Here is a 9,733-nt window from a genome sequence, read left to right on the forward strand (position 1 = left end):
TGTTTTAGAATTGACAGTAAGTATTGATTTCAAGGCAGAAGTGCAATAAGGGCTAGGCAATGGGGGTTAAGACTAATATATAGTACTGATTCTAAGATGGAAATTAAGGGTTTAAAAAAAAATGTCCACAAGAGCCATTAGTGCCCCACCCCCCATACCCCACCCTCCATTTGATCTTAATCCCATCTTCTTATTTCAAAATAGTAGCCTCCAAGTAATGGCAAGCAAGATTCTGACTAATTCCCATGCAAAATGAGCAGATTAAAAGCCTTTGAGTGGGGCATCCAGATGGCTCTGTGGATTGAAAGCCAAGCCTAGAGAGGGGTGGCCAAGGGTTCAAATTTGGCCTCACATACTTCCTAGCTGTGTGACCCTGGGCAAGTCACTTAATCCCCATTGCCTAATCCTTACCAATCTTCTGCCTTGGAACCAATATTCAGTATTGATTCTAAAATGAAAGGTAAGAATTTTTTTAAGCCATTGAGCAATGGATACAGATATGGATACAATAAAGAAGTAACATTTTCCAGTTGTATCATAGAACATGCTCTGAGCTGCCCTTCCTGTGTCCAGTAGACCAACTGCACACTTCAGGACCTACTTACAGCTATGTGGTGGCTCCAGTGATGGGAGGAGATGGCATTTTGGTAAGACTTGACAGACTAAGGGCTACTTTGGGTCTCTGCCTGTCCAATGACAATGACAGGGGGAGTGGTGCCTCAAAAATTCAAAGAAGGGACAGCTTCCAGCTCATCCTCCTCAATTTTGGCTCTCAGATGGCATCACACAAATTTGGTACTTTAAAGGGAGTGGCAGAAGGCTTAGCCTTCCTTGATCTCAACATCACAGCAGTTGCACTCACATAACATCTAATGCCAGGGGTCTCAAACTAGGAGAGCTTGCGCTTACGTCTCTGATTTCCTTTTTCTATTTTGAGTTTTCTTTCATGATTAGGTGAATGACTTGAAACCTGGAGATGGACATGCCTGGTGAGTTCAAGAGATTCAGAGATCTGTATGTGTAGCAGCAGCACTGACCACCAGAACAGCAATGGCTGATTGATTGTAAGGGAAACTTCTATTTTAGAGAACACAGCCACTGATAGGAAAACTGGCACAAGCCTGGTCATTTTTCCAGCAGTCATGTAAAAGCAGTTGGTTGGACAGTGATGAGCCAAGGTGAAATGTAAAATGCCTAATTAACAGTCCTACCAACTGCATTATGATGAGGTTGCAGCATCAGTCTCCAAGCAGACTATAACAGATTGAGTTATAGCATCCTGTTTTAAATTGTTTTTGTTAAATATACACTTGTGAGAGTCCTAGGTTGGGTATTTCTTGTGGCGTGTAGGAATAAATTACCTGTCCCACTGATTTGTGTTATACATTAAATATCTTTTTCTATTCCCCTTTTGTGGGGAGATGCCAAATTGCAGTATTTAATGAACCAACGACTGTGAAAAAATGGGAACCTACCCCATCTCATTAAAGGCAGGCTCCCTCCAGGGCTGAACTCAGCCCAACCCACATGCTCAGATGCAGGACAAGGACAGCCTCAGCCCCTAGAGTGTCCCAGCAATGCTTCCTCATACTTAGATAAGGAAGGAGAGCAAGAAAGGCATCATAATAGAAAAGAGAGTATTGTTTAGACAGGACTTACTGCTTGGACAGGCGGAGAAAAAATTACTGAATGGACAATAATTATGAAAAATAGAGACACCAAGTTTTTCAGGATACCCTGATTACTTATTGATTCCTTTCTCCCCACCCCAACTTCATATAAACATAGAAGATAAGGGGGCAAAGGGGTGAGAACATACAAGGAGAGTTCAGGTTTTAATTTAAGTGTAAAGAAGAATTTATTTACCCTCGCTGTTACCCCTTTATAGGGTGTAAAGAAATCTCTAATCAAGTTTGATGGAATTAGAAAGACAGCTTGCCATTGCCAACTGGCAGCCCAGTTAATGAGGGAGATTGGGAGGGGAGAGGAAGCCTTTAAAAAGCTAACCAGCCAGCTCTGGGGACTGGCAGGAAGCTTTGACAGGAAATTACTTTTCTTCATAGCTGGCTTTCTTCTAGGTCAGGGGTTCTTAACCTTTTTTTGTGCCATGGTCCTCTCTGGCAGGATGGTGTAGTCAGTGGGCTCCTCAGAATCATATCTTTAAATGCTTAAAGAGAAATACATAGGATTACAAGGAGACCTGTTATATTGAAATAAAGCTTTATCAAAATCAAATTTTTTTTTTAAAGGACTCAGATCAGGGGCAGCTGGGTGGCTCAGTGTGTTGAGAGCCAGGCTCAGAGATGAGAGGTCCTGGGTTCAAATGTGACCTCAGATACTTCCTAGTTGTGTGACCCTGGGCAAATCACTTAATCCCCATTGCCTAGCTCTTACCACTCTTCTGCCTTGGAATTAATACTATTGATTCTAAGACAGAAGGGAAGGGTTTAACAAATAAAATAAAAAAGAACCCAAGTAAGGGATACCAGCTTTAGACTACTAGAGGGTCACATCCTACAAAGCTCTCCCTCTTACAATTTGTCTTCAGAACTGGCAAGTTAGTTTTTAAAAGGCCTTGAAGTAAACTGTCCTAATTCCATCAGGCTTCATTAGGTATTTCTTCATACTTGTATAAAGAAGACAAAGAAAAGAATGTAAACCTTTCTTTGTTGTTCAGTGTTTTAGTCACATATAATTCTTCATGACCCTATTTTGGGTTTTCTTAGGAAAGATACTGGAGTGGTTTGACCATTTGCTCCTCCAGCTCATTTTACAGATGAGGAAACTGAGGTCACCAGAGTTAAGTGACTTGCCCAAGGACATATAGCTAGTGTCTAAGGTCACTTTTGAACCCATTTGACTCCAGGCCTAATTTTCCATCCACTGCATTACCTAGCTGCCCCCATAAAACTTTTCTTTATAATTAATTTAAAACCTTAACAGTTTTTTTCACTCCCTGTTATCTGCCCCCTCATTTTCTGTGGTTGCATCATCTGGGGAGAGTTAGGGTGGAATAGGGTGGAAGGAGTTGAAAATCAATTGAGAGGACTGTCCTGATCAACTCCCAATCATTATACTTTCAAAACTTTAAATCTGAACCACAGGCCACATTTACTAAAAGGAATTTTATTATAAGACATGCAGCACTGGATGCCCCAGTAATCATAATAGCGGCATTGAACTTGGATTCAAAAGGAGGCTGTGTATTCACTGAAACAGGGAAAATTATATGCTAGCTCATCAGAACCTCTTTTCTATTTGTGATCTTCCCCAATAAGCATGTTTTTCTGTTTCAGTGATTTCAGAGCTCATTTTTGCCAAAATAACTGTCCTTGGAGGCAGAGGGCCGATCTATTATTCTTCCTATATAGAAGAGTAAAGTAAATTTGGACAAATGTTGACATTTACATCTGTATAGCAAGCAACAAAGCCCTTTTAAGAATTTTTAAAAGACTGCTCACTCCCCTTTTTTTCTTCAAGTCCCAAGCTTGTGCTACCTTTCCTCCATCTTTATTTTTTTTTAAGTCAAAGGAAAAATTACATTAAAGCAAGTAAATGTCAAGGTCTTGAACTTACATTCATAAAATCATAGAATAAGAGCTACAAGGTACCTTAGGAATCATTTTGTGCAAACTACTATCTCTTTTTTTTAAACTTTCATGTTCCATCTTAGAATCAATACTGTTACTGGTTCCAAGGCAGAAAAATGGTAAGGGCTAGGCAAAGGGGGTTAAATGACTTGAGTAGGGTCACCAGCTAGGAAGTATCCACCCAGCTACCCCTCCAAGTAGGCTTTTTTACAAACCAGTATGCACACAGATACATCGAAGATCTCATTGGTGATGAAGATTACAACCCTTTCCATACCTATCCATCCTACAAAGATCTTGTCTACGTCCTCCCATAAGTCTGCCACAGGGAATCTTCCCAACATTCTGGAGACCTAGATTTCTCCTGATATCACAAGGGTACCAGTTGAGTGCTCTAGCTGGCTATTATCCCTTACCTTTGTTACTTGACCTAGGCTATTTTTTTATCCTAATGTCTAGGTGGCACAGTGGATAAAGAACTGGACTTGGAGTTCAAATGCAACTTCACAAAATATTAGTTTTGTGACCCTGGGTAAGTCACATAAACTTACTCAGCCTGAACTTCCTTATCTATAAAATGGGAATAATGACAATAGTACCTTGGGTGGGTAGAGTACAGGACCTGGAGTCAGACAGACATCTTCCTGAGTTCAAATCTGACCTTAAACACTTACTGTGTGATCCTGGCCAACTCACTTAACCTTGTTTGCCTCAGTTTTCCTCATCCATAAAATGAACTGGAGGAAATGGCAAACCACTCTACTATCTTTGCCAAGAAAATCCCAAATGGAGTCATGAAGAGTTGGACATGACTGAAAAACAAATGAACATAAATCATAATACCTACTTTCCAGGATAGTTGTAAGGATGAGATAAGATTTGTGAAACACTTTGCAAATCTTAAAATGCTATATAAATGCTTGCTGTTATTATCATTCATGATTTTTTACCCCTCTTCTTCTTCAGAGATTTTCATTGATTCTATGTTTAATCCTCTTCACATCTACCATGTGACTTTCCATTGCCCTCTGTCCTCCCTCTAGTACTCATTTTTCAATCTTTAGAATGGTTGTATTTCCTATCTCTGCCATATAGCAAAATTAATGTAATTTTAGTATTAACAAAATGAGCCTTTGCTTTCATGGGAAGCTTAGCATTATTATAGGAGCTTTATAATTTCCTGAAAGCCTAATCTTTTCTTCCCTTTCAACTCTGAGTCTAATTCATTGTCTATCTGGACTGTTTTTCCCAGATTTATATATAGTGTTGAACGAACTATATAGTGTCCACCCAAATGCATATTGGAATTTAGGCAATAAGAAACAGCTAGGTAGCACAAAGAATACAGTGTCAGGCCTGGAGATGGGAGGACCTGGGTTCAAATATGGCCTCAGACATTTTCTAGCTGTGTGACTTTGGGCAAGTCACTTAATTGCCTAACCCTTCCTTCTTTTATGCCTTGGAAGCAAAATTTAGTATTGATTCTAAGACAGAAAGTAAGCATTAAAAAGAAAAGAAGGAAGGAAGGAAGAAGGAAAGGAAGAAAAGAAGGAAGGAAAGAAGGCAGGTAGGGGGAAAAAGAGAAACAAAGAAGGGAAGGAAGAAACAAAGAAAGGAAGGAAGGAAGGAAGAAAGAAAGAAAGAAAGAAAGAAAGAAAGAAAGAAAGAAAGAAAGAAAGAAAGAAAGAAAGAAAGAAATCTAGGCAATAGACATTTTTTCATCCACTTGGACTTTTCTGTGGACACTCTGGCCAAACTCCTTTGAGTGATTACATTTCTCTTCCAGGAAAATCTGCAGTGCTCTAGTACTTTATTCAACCAGGACAATGTCATTCTCACATTAGAGCACCTGGAAGACCTCACCTTGTACAGGGAATCCCTCTATAAGTTGAATTCTAGACTGGGTTTCTCCTATGGACACTTTTTTTTTTTTTTTTAACCTTACCTTCTATCTTATGATCAATGCTTTTTGTTGGTTCCAAGGCAGAATTGCTGTAAGGGCTAGGCAATGGGGACTAAGTGACGTGCCCAGGGTCACACAGCTAGGAAGTGTCTGAGGCCATATTTGAACCCAGGATCTCCCATCTCCAAGCCTGTCACTCTATCTACTGTGCCACCTAGTTGCCCTTATAGCCACTATTAGTACCATTATTAAAGATGTTCTCAATTTGTGTATAAATGACTCATACTTTTGTATAAAGGGAGTAGACACATATAAGTTGGTAGTTGGCATTTTCTTCATTATCTTTTTGGTGTTAAGAAGGTTCAAGATTTTTTTCCATACTCTTCCTCTCCTTCAAATTCCATGTTCTCTTTAGTGATGTTTCTGACTGTTCTTTAATCACATTCAGGACTGTAATGTTGAGATATTTTGCCACGATTTCTTTAAACATTTTTTTCCCTCCATTGCTTTTCTCCAAGTTCAATTTCTATGTTGGGATGAAATGGGACACTCTTGAGTCACTGAACACTTAGCAAAGGAAGTTTACTTTCCCTAACACAAGGACATATAGCAAAGATACATCATTTCCAGTCAGCCCCCTTTTCTCCATCTGGAAAAATCTGATAAGCCAGTCATTCGAGTACAGAGATTCTCTTGGTCTCCAGCACCTACTAAGTCTAAGAGATACTTAGCCCAAATGGGTTGGGCTTTTTAATTTATTTGTTACATTGAATTTCCCAGGTATCTCCCACCCTCCCTCCCATCCCCACACTAGAGAAGGCATCATTTGACAAAAAGATATGTGTATATATAAAACTATGTCTTGCTTGTTTCTTTTTATCAGTTTTTATTCTCTGAAGGTGGGAATACATAAATTATTCTTCAAACAATATTTCTGTTGCTATATATAATGTTCTCTTGGTTCTACTTGTTTCACTTTTTTTTTTTAAAAAACCCTTAACTTCTGTCTTAGAATCTATATTAAGTGTTGGTCCCAAGGCAGAAGAATGTTAAGGATTAGGCAATTGGGGTTAAGTGACTTGCCCAGGGTCACACAGCTAAGAAGTCTTTGAGGTTAGATTTAAACCCAAGACCTCCTGAATCTCTAGATCTGGTTCTTTATCCATTGAGTAAACTAGGTGCCTCTATTCATTTCATTCTTCATAACTTCATGTAGATCTTTCCACATATTTCCAAAATTAACCTGTTCATCATTTCTTATAGCATGGCAGTATTCCAGCACAATCATATACCACAAGTTGTTTAGCCAATCTCCAATTAATGGGCATCTCCTCATTTCCAGTCCTTTCCTTCCACAAAGAGCTGCTATGAAAATTTTAGAACAAATAGGTTCTTTTGTTTTTCTTCTGATCATCTTAGGGAATAAACCTAATAAGTTTGTTTAATTTAATTTAATTTATTATTATTTATTGGGTCAAAAGATGCACACAATTAATAACTCTTTGAACATAGTTCTAGATTGCTCTCCAAAAAAGGTTGCATCTCAGCAATACCACTGCTGGGTTTGTACCCCAAAGAGATAATAAGGAAAAATACATTTGCAAAAATATTCATAGCTGCACTCTTCGTAGTGGCAAAAAAAATTGGAAAATGAGGGGGTATCCCTCGATTGGGGAATGGCTGAAATAAATTGTGGTATCTGATGGTGATGGAATACTATTGTGCTGTAAAGAATGATGAACTGGAGAATTTCTATGCGAACTGGAACGACCTCCAGGAATTGATATAGAGTGAAAGGAGCAGAACCAGGAGAACATTATACATAGAGACTGATACACTGTGGTACAATCCAATGTAATGGACTTCTGTACTATCAGCAATGCAATGACCCAGGAAAATCTAGAGGAACTTATGAGAAAGAACTTTATCCACATCCAGAAAAAGAACTGTGGGAACAGCAACACAGAAGAAAAACATAGGATTAATCATGTGGTTCATTAGGGATATGATTGGGGATTTTGACTTTAAATGATCTCTATTACAAATATCAATAATATGAAAATAGGTTTTGAACAATGATACATGTATAATCCAGTGGAATTGCTTGTCAGCTCAGGGAGGGAGGAGGGAAGAGGGGAGGAAAAGAACATGAATCATGTAACCCTGGAAAAATATTCTTAATTAATTAATTATTTTTTTAGAAAAGGGTTAGATCAGTTCATAGTTCCACCAACAGCTTCCACCTCCAACATTTGTCATGTTGCCCTTTGATCATTTTAGCCAATCTGATAGGTTTGAGATGATATCTCAGAGTGAATTCGATTTTCATTTCTTTAATCAGTAATAATTTAATACATTTTTTCATATAGCAATATAGAGCTTTTATTTCTTAAACCAAAAAATGAGCAACTTTGAAAGACTTAAGACCTCTGATTAATGCAATGACCAACCACAATTCCAGAAGACTAGTAATGAATGCCACCCACCTCCTGATAGAGAGCTGCAAGATGCCAAATGAGACACACATTTTGGATTTCTTGACAATGCATATTTGTTACTAGGATTTTGTTTTCCTTTTTTTTTTCTTTCTCAAAGGGGAGGGGGAATGAGAGGGAAAGAGAGAAAACAAATGCTTGCTAGTTGAAAAAAATTCTAAGTCGAAAATGAAAAAAAAATGTATTAGCTACCACCTTAGAAATTTTGCATTCCTGACTTGGCCAAATAATATGCAAAGAGATACATTCCAGGTTGAAAAATCAATGTATTGACTAGGCTAGTAATAATCAATAAATTTATGATCTAAGGTTCCTTTGGGAGGTCAAAGACAAGGAATGCAGGGTCTCTGATTATTTAAATACAGTTCTGACAGCTCATTATTCAGTCTTCTCCTGGACAGCAAAAGTAATCTTAATTGGTAGTTATCAAATGAGGTGGTGGGCTACTATTTTCAGCCCCTGCCTGATTCCTTCACAGTATTGGAAGGAGTCATATGACTACACATAAGAGTCTAATAGCCCTTGGTGCTCTAGATGGGATGAACAAGTTAGGGCTGGTTAAGTTTTTGACTTTTAAGGAACAGCTAAGTGGCTCAGTGGAGAGGGCACCATGGCAGCCTAGAGTTGAGAGGACCTAGGTTCAAATATAGCCTCAGATACTTCCAAGCTGTGTGACCCAGGGAAAATCAATTACTTCAGTTACTTAGCCCTTAACCCCTCTTTTGCCTTAGAACCAATATTTAGTATCAATTCTGAGATGGAAGGTAAGGATTTAAAAAAATTTTTTTGTTACCTCTATAGATCAAATGCTTTTTTTTTTTCAGTGGAGGAGACCAAGTAGCCTGTCATCTCTAGGAATATCTGGCTCAAGTCAGCTCTGTTTATGGAGAAGATATAACTCAAATTCTCAATTTGAAAGGAATGTATTTTAATTTAGAAGCTGCTACCGGCAAGGAATGAAAGGACATTTCTAGGGCTGTGAAAAAGTTCTTTTGAACTTAGGAAAAGCAATATTACAGAATAATATTTAAAAACAGGAGCAGCCAGGTAACACAGTGGGTAGAATACCAGGCCTGGAGGCAGCCTCAGCCATTTCCTATCTGTATGACCCTGAGTGAGTCACTTAACCCCAAGCCCTTACTGCTCTTTTGTCTTAGAATTCATAAAGTAGAAGGTAAGGGTTTTTGTTTTTTTTTTAACTGTCTTTTATTTTTTGTAAAATTTCAATTTAATTTTAAAATTAATTTTAAAATATTTATTTATATATTTAAAAACCCTTACCTTCCATCTTAGAATCAATACTGTGCATTGGTTCCAAGGCAGAAGAGTGGTAAGGGCTAGGCAATGGGGGTTAAGTGACTTGCCCAGGGTCACACAGCTAAGGAATATCTGAGGCCAGATTTGAACCTAGGACCTCTTGTCTCTAGGCCTGGCTCTCAATCCACTGAGCCACCCTGCTGTCCCCTAATTTTTAATTTTAACACATTTTTCCATGTATATATGATTCCCCTCCCATCTTCCCTCCCCCTCCCAGAGCCAACAAGCAATTCCACTGGGTTATACATGTATTATCATTTGATACCCATTTCCATATTATTAGGGTTTTTAAAAAATCAAATGATATAGTATTAAAAATAATTTTCCTCATAATCTATGAATTTTCATTTGCTCTTGCCATTCAGTTTCTTTGTTACTATTCCAGGGAGGCTTTTCATCACTATAGAAATTCTCAAAATCTTTTTTTA

This window comes from Gracilinanus agilis, chromosome 4, assembly GCF_016433145.1.
Source record: "Gracilinanus agilis isolate LMUSP501 chromosome 4, AgileGrace, whole genome shotgun sequence".
Lineage (NCBI taxonomy): Eukaryota > Metazoa > Chordata > Mammalia > Didelphimorphia > Didelphidae > Gracilinanus > Gracilinanus agilis.